We start from the raw sequence: 19,835 nt of genomic DNA on the forward strand, positions 1-19,835 counted from the left end.
TTAAACCGGTTGGTATAAGGAGCTATAAGCGCAGAGAAATTGCATTCAGTACTTCTAAATGCATAAAAATTCCAACATTCTACCCCTTCCTGTTAAATCATCTTATTATGGTATAAGTTGGCTTTTTCCCCCCAAAAAACTTATGTGCTTGTAAACGCCCAAGTGTGCATGTATACTGTACTTGAAAAATAACCACTAGAATGTTATTTTCTTTTCTTTCAATCATATGTGAGGACCGTATGGGGTTTGGTGTGCCATTGTTTCTGCTGCCTTGTACAAATGGGAGGTGGTGGTAAGCTTTTTTCCCACTTTCCATGCCAGAATTGTTTTTATTTTGTGTAAACCATAGTGCATCGTTGTGGGAAATTAACTCAGGCTTCAACTTCATTTCTATACTGCGAAGTGCGAAGTAGACGATGATTTCGGTAGGGGCGGGGCTACCGTCATTATTTCTGCGAAGCAAAAGGTTGAACCATTGTCGTAGCAATGTTTTTTCATGTTGCTTTTCTATTCGTTTTTTAGCGCCCTGTTCTAGCGAATTAGTTTAAAGAGGAACAACTGCGAGTGAGATATTCGCGGTAGTACGTATGTTAGCTTTTTGCATGGCTGTGCAGCCGTTTGCTTTCTTTAATGATAGCTTGTATATGTACCTTGAAACCCTATTATTTCCACCTCACTTTATGCTCACAAGCGCGGACAAACCTGAATATTATTTCTTTCTATGTAAATATACAGAGTTTTGCTTTTCGCTTGTACACTAGCCTCAGTGCACTAGCCCACTGAAAAGCTTATTTCTGAACATTGAAACCCATTCTTCAATGTTGCCCTATTATCATTGCGTACGCCACTTGACAGCAGCTTTTCTGTTTGCTATGTAGGTGTGAATTACACGAACCTCAAACTTGATGCTCCACGGCAGTTCTGATGATAACATTTATGTGTTGTTCCGCAGCAAAATACGCGAAAAATACGCCAGGCCCTGAGGGTGAGCGAGGAAGGTATGGGCATTGCTGCAAGCCATTTTGCGCCGTGTAAGGTTACACCGATGGTCGTGGCCAGTGGCTCAGCAAAAGACGCGACAACCACCATCGTGGCTGATTTCAAGCCTAAAGGGGGTCTTCTCGAAAGTGCATCGTTTTAATCCTATAGGCTACGTTCCCGGCCAACTTAACACGACCAGTCATCAGCTGGGTTGATGCATAGAACGCCTTGAAATACTACTGTACGTACGAAGCATCCAAATGCATATAGCATACGCGTTTCGTGCAAACTACACACATACTTCTGGGTTGCACAGTTCTGCATACAACCATGCAATAAAACAATACTGGAATATTTACAGCTTTCATGTTCAGGTAAGGTAAGCTTCCACCACAAACTATAAAACTGGTTAACATTCTACTGCCTAAAAAAAGTTGTATTTACAAGACAATTCAAACGACACTACAATGGAATAAACCTGAAATGAGAAAAAACTGCACAACTGCAAATTTTAAACCACTGCAACAGAAATCGCTTCAGAGTGTGAAGGAGCGATTGAGCCTGGGTGTCGTTGCTTCACGGAGCATATATACCCCGCAGGTACTGGCACTCGCTGTTCCTTACTTGCAGCCTTCGGTGTTATCTCTACTAACTGCTTGAGTAACAGTCCAAGAACATTTTTGATTGTGTACCAGTGTCACTTCGAGAGCGTGTGCCGAAGCCTCTGTGCAGCCAGGACGCGATAAGGTTAAAGGGCAGGAAGAACTGAGCAATTGGCTGGAATGCAGAGCTATAAAGCCCTCAACCCCTACCATTCACCCATATGAAGGACTACCCCTTGGGGCGTCGCAGCTATAAAGTCACCCAAAACCTTCCGTTTTGTACCTAGGGAAGACAGTCGCTTACACCTATTACGAGGGGGTCAGAAAGAAGATACATCTTGACAGGAAGGAAACCAAACAACGGAGCTGTATGCTAGCACATGTAGTGGACCCACAACATTAAATGGGGTGCTAATCAGCAGGTATTTAGAACTGGCGAATGATACTCAGAAGAACTACGGAAGTTTGGATTACTAACCTGCTGAAGTCCCATATATGCTATCGTGTTCAATCCATCCACGATTGGTTTTGGGCTCAAATTAATCTGACTGAAGGCTGGGCCATGAGAATGTTTTTCCCTGTAGTGCCTTCATGGGCGACAGGGCGTTGACCTCGTAATCTTCAAATATTTATCTCAAACGCACAAACTCACAACTGGCCGCCAGCCAACTTTAAAGGCAAGGCTGAAGCAACGTTTTATAAAGCACCGTGAAGTATGCCTTCTCTGTAACAGGACGCGGTGTTGCTGAGAGAGATATTAATAACTTCCATTCAGTTTAGAGACGCCGGCTCACTCGCATGCAATTGTCGGCGCCTATTCCTAGGCGCCCTTTGGGCGTAAACTGTTTGACACTGCTTAGTGAAAAGTAATATTTGTCAGCTAATACAACTTCCGCCTACACCGTCTAAAGGTATAGTGGTGTGTTATGATTTCAGCAGTACAGGAAAGCATTACTATTGCTGTCAGAAGGCCAGGTATGTTCTCAAAGTTCTCAGGTAACCTTCATTCCCACAACTTCACTTTTACAAACAAAATGCTTCTTGGGTCATGGTATGCCTGCGTCCGGAAATGTTGCCACAATATTCACCGGGCTAACAACCTGCCCGTATAAGTGTCGTCGCCTGACCCTGAAGCTTCAGATGGAACAAATGTCCGCCACATAGTGGGCCGAGCGAGGGCCCGAGCCTCAAGGAGCCTCTACGCTCCGTTGTCCGCAGTATTTCGTTCTAACTCGTAACCGCCGCATTCCTCACGACAAAGAAACAACACGTAATGCCACGTTTAGAAAACTTCCTGTAATACTTCGTAATCGTACGACATTTTCTTGAAAGGACAGAAAACCACAACGTAAGCGTACTTCTAAACAAGACTGCAGCTAATGTGCGCCCTACAAAAACCTGTAAACATCACTGGAGAATACAACACGCTCTCATGAAAGATGTAAGAACAGCTCATCAGTTTCATTCTTATTTTTCGATATATTGAGGCAAAATATAATTCACAGAGCAGCATGCAGTAACCGCCTAATCCTGCGCCGTCGCTCCGCCTCCACAGGCAAGCAGACATTCCGTCGTGCAGCTCTGCGATTCTAATTATAAACTCGCTGGACGCCGTCCCTCCGTAACATTGCGATGAGGTATGGTTGAATAAACTACTGCACGCCCCTTTACTCTCGCGTCCTCGGTCACCATTCGATTGCGCGCCTCCCTCGTGCAGCACTTAGCTTTCCTCCTCACTGTTTTCATTCCCTGCATTCCCTTTCTCTACACTCCACTCACTTTGCTCAAGCCACATACTGGAGTTTAATGCCTGAGCTCTAATTACAGAAATGTCAAAAACTCAGACAGACCGAATGACGCGCACAAGGCGGAGTCAACGAATATAATATTGAAGTTCGAGGTGTGCCGGTATGTTTCCCGAAGCGAAGTCATTGCTCAAGATACGCTGTCAGGCCGCAAGCACTGCAGGCTGACCAGATCAATTTAAGTAACTCAGTGATGAGCGACGTTCTCTCTGTTATATCAAAACATCAGCGCTGTGCACGTCCTAACGCCAGAAACAAACAACTGAATCATCTGCTTTAAAAACCGGATACGATAGCCGTGCGGGCTTGGCTCCGCCCACCCAGCCCAAACTTGTGATTTCTACAGCAAAATTGAGCAGAACGTGGCCATTACGGCAAGGCTACAGTGACGTGTCAATCAGCCTGCTAGCGGACGGCAGGCCAACACATCGAGAGCAAGCCTGCGCGCGGCATAGAACTGGGAACCACACCCAGCGCAGCTGAAGCTGCTCACCGGATGCACAGGTCGCTGGCAATAAGCATACGGAAGACGGCAATGCAACTTCCGCTTCGTAGCTGTTTCTGTGATCCGCGGGCAGCTGCCGGGTCGCCTGATAGGGAGCTATTTGAAACGATTGAAACATATTAACATGGTATTTCGCGGTGTTACGAATCATGTCCGAGTTGATATGGCTGTCCTACTCCATGCCAAAATAAACTTGTGCAAGGTGCAAAGGCACTGCAGCTTGCCCTTTAGAAAGGCAAGTAACACTGCTATGGCTGGAGTTCAGGCCAGTACAATAGAAACACACACACTCAATTTCAAAATAAAACGTGCGCCGTCTCATCAGAATGTGCTTCTCATTAGGTGTTTATGTGCCCTGCAAATCTTTGTTTTGTGGTTTTTCAATGACGGTGCACATTCACATATAAATTCTTTATTTCCGCGATTCTTACAGACGATACCTAAAGTTTTTCTTATGCAGATCTATTCATTTCGTTCCGTCTGGCGTTAATGAAACGAGGTAGGGATAGCGTAGTTCGCCTTGAGAAAAGAGGAAGTTTTCTACTCAAGAGGACCGGAGGGATTGCATTACTGATCCTTAGGGTTTTGTCCCTGCGTTTTAACATTTGCCTATTTGTGGTTAGGGTTATGATCAAGTGATGGTCATTATAACTGATCAGATATTACTGTGCAAGACATTCCATGTTGTTTTGCGTTCATTATTTGCTTTCTTCGAAGCGCTGAAAGATTTTCGAACACTGAGCTTTCTCACCCGAATAGCAGTAAGGAAATGAAGAATCCGCCTTGCCCAAAAATGTAGCCAATTGATGGTTGCGTTGACTCTAGCTGCAACATAAAAAGCAGAGTTTGAAGTAATCTTTAAATGTGACACCACAAAATGCTGAGCAGAGTACATGTTCTTACCAATCGCTCGGCTACCATTGAACCCATCAACATCCCGAGCTTGTAAATGGAAAAGACAAAGCCGTATTGCCATGCTGTAATCGCTCTTGACGAAGCCTGCAAATGCATATTTTCATCAGTCACGGAAGCTTAAGAGATCACTGTTAGGTAAAACGAAGAATGCCAATTGTCTAATACGCCTTCATTTGACGAATGTAGGGTAGCAAAAGGGACAGCGGGAAAGGAATATTTTGATCGCAGAAGCTGGCTGGCGTTATTAAGCAGATGCCTCGGTGTTTCACGTCTGGAAACCTCTGGATGCTCCACCAATACCCGCAATTTTCTGCATGCCTATTTGTTCTTCTTAATACGTGGTTCAAAGTACATAAGCTTCGCCTCACACATCACGAATCCAGCGGTTGTCCAGCGCGTTATCGATGCGGGGCACCGGATAAACATCTTTGCGAGTGATCTTTTCGAGGACCCCATAATCCACACAAAACCTCACGGAACCGTCTTTCTTCTGAAAAAGCACAGCACCACAGATGATGACTAGGAACTAGCCGAAGGACAAATAATATTTATCTTCTGCATGTCGTCGACGTTTGTTTGAATAATTTTACATTCTTTAGGTGAAACCCGGTACGGGCATCGATGGACGACACAGAAACCATCCGTTACAATGCCATGAGTGCCCACAGAAGTCTGCCCCTGAACAGAAGAGTGAGTGTCATATAAAGCTTTGTGGTTTCCCAGTAGGGTCAATAGGGTGTTTGTTTGCTCCGTGAAAAGGTCGGGATTGATCTTCGCGCAAAGAGGGAGAGCCGGCGGTTTAAGATCAGAAGTATCCACTGTTGCAATAGAGTCAAGCGGAAGAACGTTAACGGCATCATTGTTGGGCACAGAAGCAATAGTGGCGTGTTGGGGTACCAAGAGGGTCTCCGATGTCGAATTTATAGCGGCGAGATAGGCAGATCGACGAGAAAAACGGAGAAGGCACGGTGGTATTAAAAGTCCTTTAAAGAAGACTTTTCCGGTTGGTGCAATCAACACGTCGCCGTCAACAATTTGGCCTGCTGACACTGAAAGAACAGCTTCTTGGCCAGGGAAGAGTGTACAGTCGGAGGTCGTCAATAAACGCAGATCTGACGCGCTATCGACACTTGCAAGCTCTGTATCTGCGATATGAATCAAGGGTTGACCACAGGAGATGATAGCACATGTCGAATTGAGAACGTCCCAACCAATAATTACTTGATAGACACACGAAGAGAGTACTGCAAACTGAATGTGATGGTCACTGTCATTGATGAGTATACGCGCAGTATAATTTGCTGAAGGCCGAATCATATCCCCGTTCGCACTGCGTGGAGCTGGGCCGGAGTAAGGAGTCCTCATATTTTTTAGTCGAGAGTGCAAACGTTCATGAATGATATATATGCTGTCACCCGTGTCTACCAATGAGTCCACAGGGATTCCCACAACGACGACAGTCAAAGCGTTCCATGGGCGGTACGGGGGTTTTACATTTTCCCTTTGCATTGCCGTTTCGCCCTCCAAAACTGCAGGACCTAGTTTTCTGGAGCGTGGTTGATATGATGCATGACAGGTCGCAGAGGCGACACAACCCGGCGGTGTGGTGATGGTGAACGGCGTCGTTCGTTTCGGGAGCTGTGAGGAAAGTCAGCGGCGCCAGGTGGAGAGGGAGAATGACGTGGGGCTGACGTATAACGCTGTTGGCGGAAACCGTAGCCAAAAAGGATGTTGTTGCGCTCGTATGTGTCGCAACCACGTCGCTCGTCCTGTTGACGCCAGCGGCAAAACCGGGAGATCTGGCCATGTATACCGCTGTAATAACCAACGGGTCGGCCCACAGCTAAGTTTTGTCGGGATGTTGCCATGCCTGGTAGGGAGAACGGGGATCCAAAGCCGTAGGAATGGGCGCCACATAGTTGGTCGGAGGTTGAGCCAGGATAAGAGTCAGCGGTATAGGTGGTCGCCGGGCAACCTCTGAGTAGGATGGAACCGGCAGAGGAGTAGGAGAATCGGGAGGAGTGAGGCCTGTCATAGCGGCAGGTTCCTCTTTATGATTTCGCGCAGGCCAGTTGTAGAAAGCTGTACATGGGCACCAGAAGCGCATCTTGAGGGGTATAGTGAGGTGGCTGGAAACGGCTCTCCAACTTCTTGGCGGCTTCGCAGCGAGCCGCGGGAGAGCTAAAAACCTTGCGCAGTTGCGTGGTGAAGTCCGACCAGTCACTGATGCAGCGCTCATTGTTCAAAAACCACGTCTTGACTGATTCGTCCAGGGACCCCGAGAAGTTTTGAAGCTTCGCGTGGTCGTCCCATCTGAGAAAGGCCCTGACGCGTGCGAAGGTATCAAGCCACTCCTCAACATCATCAGCCCTAAGGCCACTGAACATCGGCGGATAACGCCGGCGGCTGGTTACGAGTAAGGTGGGATCGCGCCTGAACCCGCACCGCCGGCTCCGCTGCCGGTTCCGCTAGCAGGTTCCACTGTCATATGCATGACGTCTTGCGGTAAGCGACGACCCGAACGGAGTTTCAGGGGTGCACTCAGAGATGGAGGGCAAGGGATCAAGACGCACGCTCCACCACTTGAGAGGCAATTCCAGGAGACTTGGCGGATGACGTTTATTCGGTAAGCGGTACCCTGGCAACAACAGGATCAAGGACGATGGCCATGATGGCGCGTCCGAGAAAGACGAAGAATGATGAGATGATGATGGACGCACACAACGCAGCGACTACGACGAAACCTGAAGGCGGTATTGGCCAGTCATAAGACTTAGCTATGGACTGATGACGGGACAAACGGAGAGTATGCATGCAGTCGGGCTAGGCCTATGTTACAACAACAACAAAAAAAGGAGAGACCGAGAGAGAGAAAGGGGTCGTATTAACAAAGCAGCGTTCAAGGTTGCACCACGACGGGGCAACGTACGCGGCGGGGACTGCAAGTTCAGACAATGCAGAAAACTTGACAATTGCGATTTCAAAAGGAAGGTAAGAGTATAGAGTAAGGTATTCAGTGGTTGGGGAGAGTGATTTGGGCGGAAGCGAAGATGGGTGTGCCCCCCCGCGGATGGAGAGAATAGATACAGGGCACAAAAGAGCATTGCACAGAAGCTAGCAACTGCAGTGGAAATAGGTAGGGTCTATAGATCACAAAGGGTTAAACATTCCTAAGTTGTGGTGGGAACGCGGCCTCTTTCCCAAGGACAAATAGCATTGTTGAGCCGCATTAGGCTAATAAAGCTGCTGTATTTGGAGAGTTTCTGCTAATTCTGATGGGAAACCTAAGAGTGGCATTAATGAACATCGTTATAAAAATTATGGGGGCGCCAATATTATTCGAGGGATAATCACGTTAGTTATCCGTAACTTTCATTAATCCCAAGCGTCGCTGACGCAAACTTATAAATGAGATAATTGATTGATTGATTGTGGGGTTTAACGCGCCGACGCAACGCAGGCGATGAGGCGCGCCGTAGTGGAGGGCTCCGGATTAATTTTGACCACCTGGGGATCTTTATCGTGCGCCGAAATCTCGTACAGACGGGCGTTTTTGCTTTTCGCCTCCATCAGAAAAGCGGCCGCCGCGGCCGGGAATCGAACCCGCGACCTTGTGCTCAGCAGCGCAACGCCTTAGCCACTGAGCCACCGCGGCGGGTATATAAATGAGATAAGATTCCAGAACTTCGCGGTCGTGGTGGGTTTTGAAGGCGCATTCTAAAATCGTTGCTTTAAAGGGGCACTGACAAAATATTTTGCATGTTGTTTTCTTGGATGCGATAAGTAGCTAGTGAACTACTTATCACCTGTAAAAACCTCATTTGCTTCAGCGTGCGACGGTTGTTTAATTAGAGGCATTTTCAATGCGGCCAGTCGCAGTTTCGGTTTTAGCGGGTGCCGCAAAACGATGGATTTTGTGCGAACAAAGCAGACCACGTGACCGTCGGAGGGATATAACAGAGCAGAGGTGCCGTAGCACTGTCGAATCCGCATAGCCGTAAGTTTCTGCGAATGCCCTTACGTACTGATCTCGTGAGCCGCTTAATTAATAAGCGACCGTGGACGTGACGCAGGCGCTGCGAGTGCAAAAGCGACCGCGGCTAAAGAACGAAGCGCGACGCATTGGGTGGCAAGACACGCGCTGGGAGCAGCCGGCCGGTCTGCCTACTGGTCCGCATACAGATGTGTTTGGCTTAGCACTGCGGCGGATATTCTATTGCCGCTCTCGTAAGTGATGCAGATGACAATTTTTAATGCAACCCGCCATCGCCTCATTAACTCCTTTCTCGTATAAGCTGCCATGGTTGGGGCTTGGGTACAATTTCGTGGAGGGTAACAAGCTATCGTTCGAGCTACCTCCGCCGTCCTGGGCCACTTCACGGCTGTGGACGCCGCTTGCACAGCGACCGTGCGGCTGCTCGCTCAGTGGGCGTTTCGTGTCTCCGGCACGTTTTCGCGTCCAATGTAAATAGAAAGTGATAGAAAAAGAGTGCCTGTAAACGCTGTAGAACTTTGGTCGCGGCCAGCTGCCCGATGAGCTGACGAAATCGCGGCGCCTCCGCCGCTAACGATCGGGTCGTTCGTTCTCGAGAGCAGAAGCTCCGCCCCCGGCCCTACGATTGGAGCGGCGAGCCGGGCGAGCCGGCGACAAACGCTGGCAGTGCGGAAGCGGCAAACACAAACTCGTGACGTGTTTGGATGTTGTTTATTTACAAAATATCCACGGGATCTCGATTGCCCGTGGTCCTCTGCTGGCTGTTCGGTGGCGTTTCGTACACTTTAAAATTGATTTTAAATATTTGCTAGGCTGTATTCGCCGCTTATATTTTGCAGATGATGTATATGTGCTCACACGAATCTATCTCCGAAGTTATCTCGCCTTCAAAATTTTGTGTCAGTACCCTTTTAAGATGTTTGAATGCATACCCGGGACTGTTCACATGTCTTGACCGGGGCAAATAAGGGCAGCTTTTTGCATGAGAGCGGTGATTATTGAACCGTATTCGGAAGGGCGTTTCAGTTTGGCCGATATATTGTTGCCTACAAACAGTACTCTATAAGGTATGCGACATTAGCGGAGTCACAGTTAAAGTCACCTTTTATATTTACGTAGTAGTCTGAAGTCGTGCGGGTGGCGCGCTGTGTAGTGGTCATGTGTGGGCATACTTTACATCGGGGTTTAGTACAGGGCATGCAGCCAGTATTTTCCGGTCGGTTGATGCTAGAGTTAGTAATCGGAACTAACTAAGGCAATATCTTTATGGCTCACCTCGAATCAAACTTTCTTAGCACCCAAAACTGAAAACAACTGCAGGTATATTGATGACATATTCATGATTTGGCAACACGGTGACGCGGAGCTCCTCAGCTTCATTGAGGCATTTAATCTAGCCCATCCTAGTATTTCCCTTGCTCATTCATATTCGGAACACAGTGTAAAGTTTCTGGACGTCACCGTTACTACCTCCCAAGGTCGGCTTCAAAGTAAACTCTATAGAAAACCGAAAGACACGCGGCAGTATTTGCACTTCCAAAGTAGCCATGTCAGACACTGCAAGACAGCAGTACGAATTACAGCCAAGCCCGCCGATTTAGGAGAATTTGCTCAAACCAAGCCGACTTTGACTCAAACTGTCGAGAACTGAAGACCGCCCTCCTGAATAAAAAATACCCGGAACAAGTTATCGACGACGCTATTGGGCGAGCCAACCAATTAGACCGTAACGAAATCTGTAAGAAAAAAGCCCCGAACGTAACCTGCAAACCAAATTAGTTTTAACCCACTCATCCTCCGCTCCAAGACTGTCAACCGTACTAAAAAAACATCACAATATCCTGATGCAAAGTGACCGCTTAAAAAGCATATTCCCCGAACCACCACGCAATGTCTATCGGCGTAATAGAAATTAGGCGACTTTCTTACTAACTCTCGTATCAACCGACCGGAAAATACTAGATGCATGCTCTGTAATAAACCCCGATGTAAAGTATGCCCACACATGACCACTACACAGCGCGCCACCAGCACGACTTCAGACTACTACGTAAATATAAAAGGTGACTTTAACTGTGACTCCGCTAATGTCGTATACCTTATAGAGTACTGTTTGTAGGCAACAATATATCGGCCAAACTGAAACGCCCTTCCGAATACGGTTCAATAATCACCGCTCTCGTGCAAAAAGCTGCCCTTATTTGCCCCTGTCACGACATGTGAACAGGGACATTTGAACATCCTAAAGCAACGATTTTACAATCCGCCTTCAAAAGCCACCACTTCCGCGAAGTTCGGGAATCTTATCTCATTTATAGGTTTGGGTCAGCGACTCTCGGGATTAATGAAAGTTACGGGAAACTAACGTGCTTATCCCTCGATTAAAATTGGCGGCCTTATAATTTTTATAACCATATTCATTATTCCCACCCTTGAGTTTCCCATCAGAATTCGCAGAAACTCTCCAAATACAGCAGCTTTATTAGCCTAATGCGGCTCAACAATGCCATTTGTCCTTGGGAAGGAGGCCGCGTTCCCACCACCACTTAGGAATGTTTCACCCTTTGTGATATATAGACCCTACCAATTTCCTTTTCAGTTGCTAGCTTCTGTGCAATGCTCTTTTGTGTCCTCTATATATTCTCTCCATCCGCGGGGGGGCACACCCATCTTCGCTTCCGCCCAAACCAGTCTCCCCAACCACTGAATATCTTACTGTATACTCTTCCCTTCCTTTTGGAACCGCGATTGTCCAGTTTTCCGCATTGTCTGAAGTTGCAGCCCACGCCGCGTACGTTGCCCCGTCACGGTGCAGCCTTGAACGCTGCTTTGTTAACACGACCCCTTTCTCTCTCTCGCTCTCCTTTTTTGTTGTTATTGTTGTAACATAGGCGTAGCCTGACTGCATGCATACTCTCCGTTTCCGAAACATCTTCCGCTCCTTCTCACAGTTTTCTGCAAAGCTATATAAGAAATGTGTTCCAAATGGTTGTGACAGCCAAATCATGTAACTGTACTCTGATGAAGAAACTAGCAGCAACCTTATGAAAAGGCCCAATCAGTGACTAGATTAAAGAGTACTTGTCTATGGGATCACAATACGTTCAAATTTATCAAGAAAGGTCCTGCATATACACAGTCAAAGTCACATCGGGTGTACCCCAAGCGAGTGTTCTGGCACATGTTTTATTTTTAATATTCATAAGAGACATACCTAAAAATATCCCAGTTAACATCAGACTATTTGCCGATGATTCTATTATTTACCAAGATATCAATTCTCCCAAGACTATCCATGGCTTAGCAGTGCTTTACAATCAATGTCTGATTGGTGCTCCGACTGGCAGATGACCCTGAACACAACAAAATCAGCTCTTCTAAGAATAACCACAAAATATCAGATACAGAATTTTGCTACACCGTTAATAACGTTTCCTTGACAGTCGTGAATGAACAGAAATATGTTGGCGTTACTTTAAGGCGTGACCTTATATGGGATTCGCATGTCGCCAATGTGACATGAGCTGCCTTACGCCGACTCTTTTTTCTCAGAAGACGACTAAGGCAGGTACTACCAGAAACAACCAGATCTTCTTATAATACATACGCAAAACTAACTTTGGAATATGCAAAGGTCACCTGGTGTCCTTACACTAACACACTTATACAAAGACTTGAAAGGCTGCAGAGGAAGGCTATTAGGTTTAATTATAGCAAATACAGGACAACTGATTCGCCCACAGAACGTTTTAAAAAATCAAGAATATTAACCCTTAAACAGCGAGCATAACGTGCTCGACAGATAACGTTATTGGCGGTGAGCGTGACCAGGGGCGGCGCTACGAAGCGCGCCTCCGTGACGTCGGCTTAGGGATTCTCGATTTTGTCGTCTGCTTCACTAGGGCTCACTCTCCCTTCTGTTTCTTGGCGCTCGGTTGATGTCTCACGCTTGCCCGCACAAGATTTGGCATGTGCGTAAATTTTATCATAATAAGAGACACAAAATCACATACACTAGCTCAAAACGTGTGTTAAAGTGCAGTTTTGGGTACCGCTACGGAATAAACATTGCCGGCGTCGCCCCATTCCTTGCGAAGCCGGTCATGTGGGGAGAGCCAAGAGTCGGAGCTAGGGGTCAGCTTCTGTATTAAGCAATATTTCGAACAAAGGTAACAGTTAGCTGCTAATAACTGACAACAGCGAAATTGCAAGACCAAAACTAATACCATGCCTTCAGGGCTGCCGGCTTTGGCAGAAGGCATTATGATTCCCAGTAATCGTATGTAAGGTATGAGTTTTTGCAGCGTTGACGAACGCTCGAAAATATTGTATCGCATCCCTTTACGTTGTAATGTCATGAAAGTATGCCGGCATGCATTATGAGGCTGCAAGAACTGTAGCTTGAGTTTCAAATAACGCACTGTGCATCTAGGCGCGTGTTGGTTTTATACCACGAACCAGTATGGAGGTTTATTCAGCAAAACGAGTCACGTCTGCGGTAAAGATACAGTAACACTGTTTGTTCAGACCTGGAGGGATACCTGAGTACATTCCCAACAGCCATGTCTTCCCAGTATTCAGATATTCGGGAAAACTGCGCTCAAGAGGAGGAGTAGGAGGGGTTAGAAGGAGGAGAAAACTCTAACAGTAAAATCGACCTGATTAGTGGTTCGGGACCTCAGTCCAGGATAATTGCGTAAGAACATTTTTTTACAATTCATAGATCGCCATCCCGGGTTTGTTCTGTACGCCTAGAAGAGTTAAAGAGTGGAAGAGAGCTCCTTGGAAATATTCATCGGTTTCTAGCCCTGTAATATATGCCCGTATACTATTTATTTGAAATTTTTCAGATGTGTCAAAAGCTTGCAAAAATGACTGAATTACTAAAAATATCCTTTTTAATGCACTAAAGCATCAAAGCGGGCGATTTCCCGCACATGCACTGCTGCCCCTCATAAGCGGAGTGTAGCAGACGACAGGGGCGCGAGTCCCTAGACCGACGTCAGAGACAGGGAGGCGCCACACAAACATCTCACCTAGAGTTCCTCTATATTGAGGAACTAGCCACCAATCTAGCCGCCAATACCAATTAGTACAGAGAACTAGAATACTTGGGTAGTGGAAAAAGCGGCGGGCTCCGAGTGAGGCACTTGGTGTCAACCGCACAAGGCGACGCTCGTGTGCTCCGCCCGAGCGCTTTTTCGCCTGGGGAAGCGGCGGGCAGGCGTGCGTCGTGGGCACTCTTCGAGGGGCTGCTGCTATTTTTTAAGTGCGAATGCACTTTATAAGCGACCCCGAACCTTCCGCCGTCCGCATAGCAACAGCTGCGGGTGCGCGCGCTTTTCGTCTTCCTTAGCAACGGGGGGAGATGGGCGCGCGCTGCCTGGCCGCTGACATGGCACATACCCACGTGGGAGATTGGCCAGGAATAAGTGCGAAAGCACTTCTTAAGCGAGCCTGAATCGTCGCGCTCGCATAGCGCCTCCTCTCCTCCCTCGCCTACTCTCCTAAAGCCCCTTTACTACTCTCCAGCTCGCAACACCCTCTCTCGGCGCGCCAGCCAGGCCACTACACTATATAAAAAAAAAACAGCATCCGGCGCCAGGTTTCGCTCTGCGGACTTTGCGGCCGCAGCGCGACGCTCTACCGACTAAGCCACGGACGCGACGTTGATATCAGTGTTAGTAACGCGCCTTATATCTTTAAGCATTCAAACTACGTCGTCAGCGGCGTGCGTTGGCGACTCAGCGGCGTTATAGCGGCTTGATAACTGCGTGGTGTACACGTGATACTACAAACCCGCTAGTTCTGCCTTCTCTCACGTGACTGCGCCTCCTCTCCCTTCACTCCGGTCGGCGCTTCGCAGCTGCGGTGCGCTGCGGTGCGGTGCGCTCCTCCTCTCGAACATACACGTTAATTCACCAAGATTTCTGCAGAGGGACAAACGAGGCGTGTTAAGCCGAACGTGATCACGAGGGGGTGTTAATGTAACTAACGGGCAAAATGCCACCAAACTTCAACAAACTCCCCCTCATAGCATCACCCCGTGCTTCGCACTTCCTCATACTCCCCTTCGGGGAAATGCGGGGGATTTTTTTTCGTCTAAATTCATCAACGGTGTGGCGAATGCGCTCTGTAATCGCGTTCAGAATGGTATATAATACAGCAAAGTGCTTAAGGGAAAGGTAGTTATGTTCGCTCATTTTTCATCAGATGCATTGGCCAACCGAGCAGACCGCGCCCGATGCTTTAGGGATCGGGCTAGCGCGTGATACTTTTTTTCTTCGTTGTTTGCTGATTTTTGTTCGTATTGTGACAACTGAGGAAACAGCGGCCCACTTTAGTCTTGCCAGCGTACGTCAATGGTTCTGTTTTTTTCTTGATTGCTGATTTCCTATATATCAAGTTCGGCTTATATACCGAGGAAACAGCGACGTGCTTTAAGCAGGCCGGCAGACGCAAACATTTGTGTTTTCTTTTCCCTAATTTGATATACGCAGAACACATCACAGATGCCTTTAAAAGTTCAGTCGAGTCAGCTAAAGGCATGGCAATTCAGGATTCACAACCGCAATTATCACCAAGTCATGCGGAATCATTTCATTCCGCGATCATTTTAAAACTGTGCACTTCTAGGCACACGTAATACCTCTAAACGTAAAATATTCGCAGTGTCCAGAGTTACGTACGACGTAACCCTAAGTAAAAAATTATGTCCTATGTAATTTCACCCAAAAAAGTGAGGTTATTACGCCCGGCCCGCGCAGCGGACGAGAGCAATGCGGAGGGGAATTTGGGTCCGTCGTATTATACAGTAAAAGATTTAGACATGCCCGAAGAGAAGAGAAGTTAGAGTTAACTAGTTCTTTCAACGGAATAGAAATTAAAGTTACGTTTGACTCAAGGTCAAGTAAAATTGTTACGTATGACGGAACTGCAGTACACTACGCCCTAAGTAATCTACGCAGCATTATCGCAATGGAATGCACAAGGACGGATATAGGCGAGTTGGTGGTCTAGCATCACCTACTCGCCCCACTTTTTCCGACAATATTATGCAATGTTTCGTTTTACAATACCTAACGGCAGTCAAAAACAACACGAATGTTCCTGCGTTATGTAAAAACCGTAGCGGCATTGGTAAATTATAGCGGTACCCACACCATTGTCCCCTTTTGCGTTGGTTGCTCTCACGAGGGCTGCAGCAGCGGTGTGGGTACGGATTTCGTGGGGTTCGTAGTTCCTTTCTTTATTCGAACTATTTAAATTATTTTATAGGCATGCACATGCACTTGTTCGTGTATGCAACACACCAAAGAAATGAAAAAAAGACTTTAATTACAAAAGGGGACCTCTTGCCGCAGGCGCAATGCCAATTTTCGCGCCCGTATGTAGCACCGACAAAGAACGAAGTTGACATGGCTCAAAACCAGAGGTTTTTAACAACTACGATTAATAATTGATTAAGAGTAGTAAAATGAATGTTTTTTGTGAAGATTCGTCTTCGGTGTGTGAAATTCGCGCTGTAATAACGTTGAGAAGGCTATTATAACGCAAGGTCCTCGCGAAAAAAGTATATGTAGCTATGTTGTGCGCATTTACTGATTTCTCATCTTTTTATCACATTTGACCAACCAAGCAGAACACGTGTGCCGTGCTTTAGGGAGTGAGGCTGGCGTGTGTATACTTCTTTTTCTTCATTGCTAGCTGATTTTCCTACCGTGTTGCACGTGTTAACCAAGCAAACAGCGTCGTGCCTTAGGCATACCGACGTGCGCAAACATTTCCGGTTTTTTTTGCAAATTTCTTCCATGCTAGAGGACTTCACATGCCACTATTTAACACGGCAATATATTTAGATAAAAGCCCGAGACCGGCCCCTGCCCTACAGACTTTAATGCAATAAGCCTGAGCTCCCGAAACTCTCTTTAAATATCAGCCCGCGCCCGACAGACTGAATGTGAGTCCGAAAAAGGTTGCTGTTTCTAACATAAAAACGTGAGCGTAGATTAAGTATATTGAATTTAATTTTTTTAAAACCTGGACTGAGCTTTGTACAACATAAATATCCTGGCACATAAAATAAATTTTAGATAATATCGGAAAAACATTTTTTAAGCGGCACTGTAGCGACTTTGTACTTCGTTTTTTTGTTTTCATTTAACGTAAACTATCAATGAGCAAACTTCTTGGTATCAGCAATTGAGAATTTGTCACGATTTCCGGACCTCACACACTGCATGCATGCATCCGGGCTGCCACGGACCGAAAAAAAATGTTGTTGAAGCCCGAGCACGGCCCGTGCCCGAGAAAAAATGCGTGCTGCCTGACCCAGGCCCTTGCAGGGCACACACCAAACACGACAGGCATGTTTTAAGGACTTCAGTCAAGTGAGCGAAAAGCATCAGCATTCGCAACCGTAATTCTCAGAAAATCACCACACGGCACATTTTATAGCCCGATCATTTTACAACTGCAAAGTTCATCGGCATGCTGGTCATCTATTACCATAAAATAATTACCGCATTACAAATCCCCTAGTTAATGAACCGTACTGGGAACGTCTTGCAGACGTAAGATAAATATGAACAGTTAGGAAGTCAACAAACAAAAGGAGGGTAAAAGAAATCGCAAACATGAAATATTTCTATCGTTCACAAAAAATAATAAGGGTACAGACACACCCCACAATATTGCACAATCCTTTCAAACTTCATGAGCCATTCCCCTTCTGCAATTAGAGAGCTTCGCAATAAAAGAAATAATCAATAACATTTAAGGATCACTGTAGCGCCTGCTACGCTCCTCTTGTAATTACGAACGCACAAAAGATCATGTGCAACGGCTAAAAAAGGTAAAAACACAGCGTGAATCCACGAACCGCCGCATAGCGGCACCTGGCTCAACGTGGGCCGCTTCGGAATCTCCTCGGGCGGGGCACACCAGCGCCACGCGCGGCGGTTAACTTGTTTGGCTTCAAGGGCACCGTGTGGAGCAGCCGCAGCTTTTTCTACTACCCAACTATTCTATTTCACTGTATAATTAGTAAGAAAGCAGTTAAACATAGATAGATCGAAGTATATATCAGAAACAGAAACCAGATCAATACTACTCACACATTCACTAACGCTTCGAGAATACCAATGCCGCACCAACTGTTTTAGGTTCTCCTTCTTTCCACTTGCCATACATGAATGGAACAAATTGCTTTCCTCTGTACAAGCAGTCCTATTAATGAAACTTTTCTTCTTTGCTGGAAAATAACTTGCGCACTTCGGTGTAATTCAGTCATAGTAGCAGCTACTTATTGCATCATGTTGTTGTTTTTTGTTTGTTTGTTTGTTTTTAGTATTTCAGACGCTGCATGCAGCTGCATGATTCTTGTGATGTACTAATACTGAACTGTTACACACATAGGTGCACAAACCGATACTGTCTTCTTTAAATTTTGAACAATGTTGTACGTGTAAACGTTGCATCTCGGTATTATGTTAAAGGTTGTATTATTTTGGCCTTCCTCCAATAATTCCTCATGGGATTGGCAGTATGAATAAATAAACAAGTAAATATAAATAAAACTAAAAAATAATAAACACACACACACACACACACACACACATATATATATATATATATATATATATATATATATATATATATATATATATATATATATATATATATATATATATATATATATATATATATATATAGCGAATCAGGCTGGGAAATGAGGGGCTCGTGGAATTAAGACAGAAATAAGGGATTGGCAGTCAAGAAAAGCTCGGAAAGCAAAGGGTATGATGTGGTAGGTCATTGAAACAGATCAGGAATATGGAAAGACAGAAATGAAGTGGAGAAAAAATGCCCGCCGGGTGGAATCTGAAACCACGACCTACAGAATACGCGTCTGGTGCGACGACCACTACGCCACCGGCGGAGCTATTTTCCCCTCCACTTTCTGGGGTATTTATGAAAAAGTATTTTTGTTTCCTGTGCTGGGTAGGGGGGGGGGAGAGGAGCTAGCGCCACTTGGAATACTTGGGGTGAAGGAGACCTTCTTTTTAACCCCCGTTACGTGACTCGAAATTCTACGACTTGTCGAGAGTGGTATACCAGCGTTGAATCCTATTAATCTCCTTAGGTGCCTCGTGGGTTCTGATCCCACCCGGCGGGAATTATCACTGCAACAGATAAGTAAATTGGAAAGACAGAAAGAAAGTGGAGACGTATATCTACATCGTGAGTTCTTGTTTGGTTGGGTCATATTTAGGAGAGGACAACGCGTGCTGCAGCTTTTGAAATTCAGAGTACCGACATCTTCACCCAATAATAGCCGCAGCATATTCGCATTTTGCGGGACTGATTTTTTCAGAAGTCTTCCAAACAAAGATGCCTGTATAACTACGCGTATGTACCAAGCAGTTGTTACTTACCAGGGTGGGGAAAAAGGGCTGTAGTAGAGCGAACCCAGCTGAAATCCAGAACTCATTGTGAATCATAGGGAGCAACCAAAGGTACCTCTTGACTGTTTGCATCGCGCGGACGGGCGCTACTTCTTTCCGGAGACATGGCGCGGGACCATTCGTAATTGCCCCTCGTACAGCGCGGTCACTGTGATTGCTGATAGCCGGCATCTGTGCAGAGTCGTCGAAAGAGACAGATTCCTATGTGAAATGCGCAGTGTCGTTCGCTAGGATTATACTTCCCCTAATGCCACCTATTCTGTGCTGCGTTAAAACCGAGCGAACGAATCAACGAGCATCAACCGCAGGGCAATGCAATAAAAAAGGTGAAAAAAGTGAACTTTCCGTTGGTGTCATTTTTTTTTCACACAACATCTGCTTGAGTAGAATAAGCGCAGATGGCTAAGCCGGAAATGAGGTTGGGCACTAGATTTTTCGCAACGTGTACTTCACGCGAACCCGCCGTTCCCTTTCGCTACTTAAGGTTCCCCCGGAAACAAACTGCGTGCGCTCAGACCGAGTGTTGCACCTATCGAAACACTAGAGAAAAATAGGCAGCCAGAAAAA

The 19,835-nt window shown here is 46.3% G+C and overlaps 1 long non-coding RNA gene across 1 annotated transcript; it reads right to left on the minus strand.

The window, feature by feature from the left end:
- Positions 1-4,644: 4,644 nt before the first annotated feature.
- On the minus strand, positions 4,645-19,511 carry LOC144167427 (uncharacterized). Its single transcript, XR_013321994.1, has 3 exons — positions 19,239-19,511; positions 4,797-4,892; positions 4,645-4,718 (listed from the first exon to the last, which is right to left on the minus strand). It is a non-coding gene; the product is annotated as an uncharacterized LOC144167427 (long non-coding RNA).
- Between the last annotated feature and the right edge of the window lie 324 nt (positions 19,512-19,835).

The sequence above is a fragment of the Haemaphysalis longicornis genome, unplaced genomic scaffold, assembly GCF_048455015.1.
Source record: "Haemaphysalis longicornis isolate Haplotype H1 unplaced genomic scaffold, Haemaphysalis longicornis Haplotype H1 scaffold_2, whole genome shotgun sequence".
Classification (NCBI taxonomy): Eukaryota; Metazoa; Arthropoda; class Arachnida; order Ixodida; family Ixodidae; genus Haemaphysalis; species Haemaphysalis longicornis.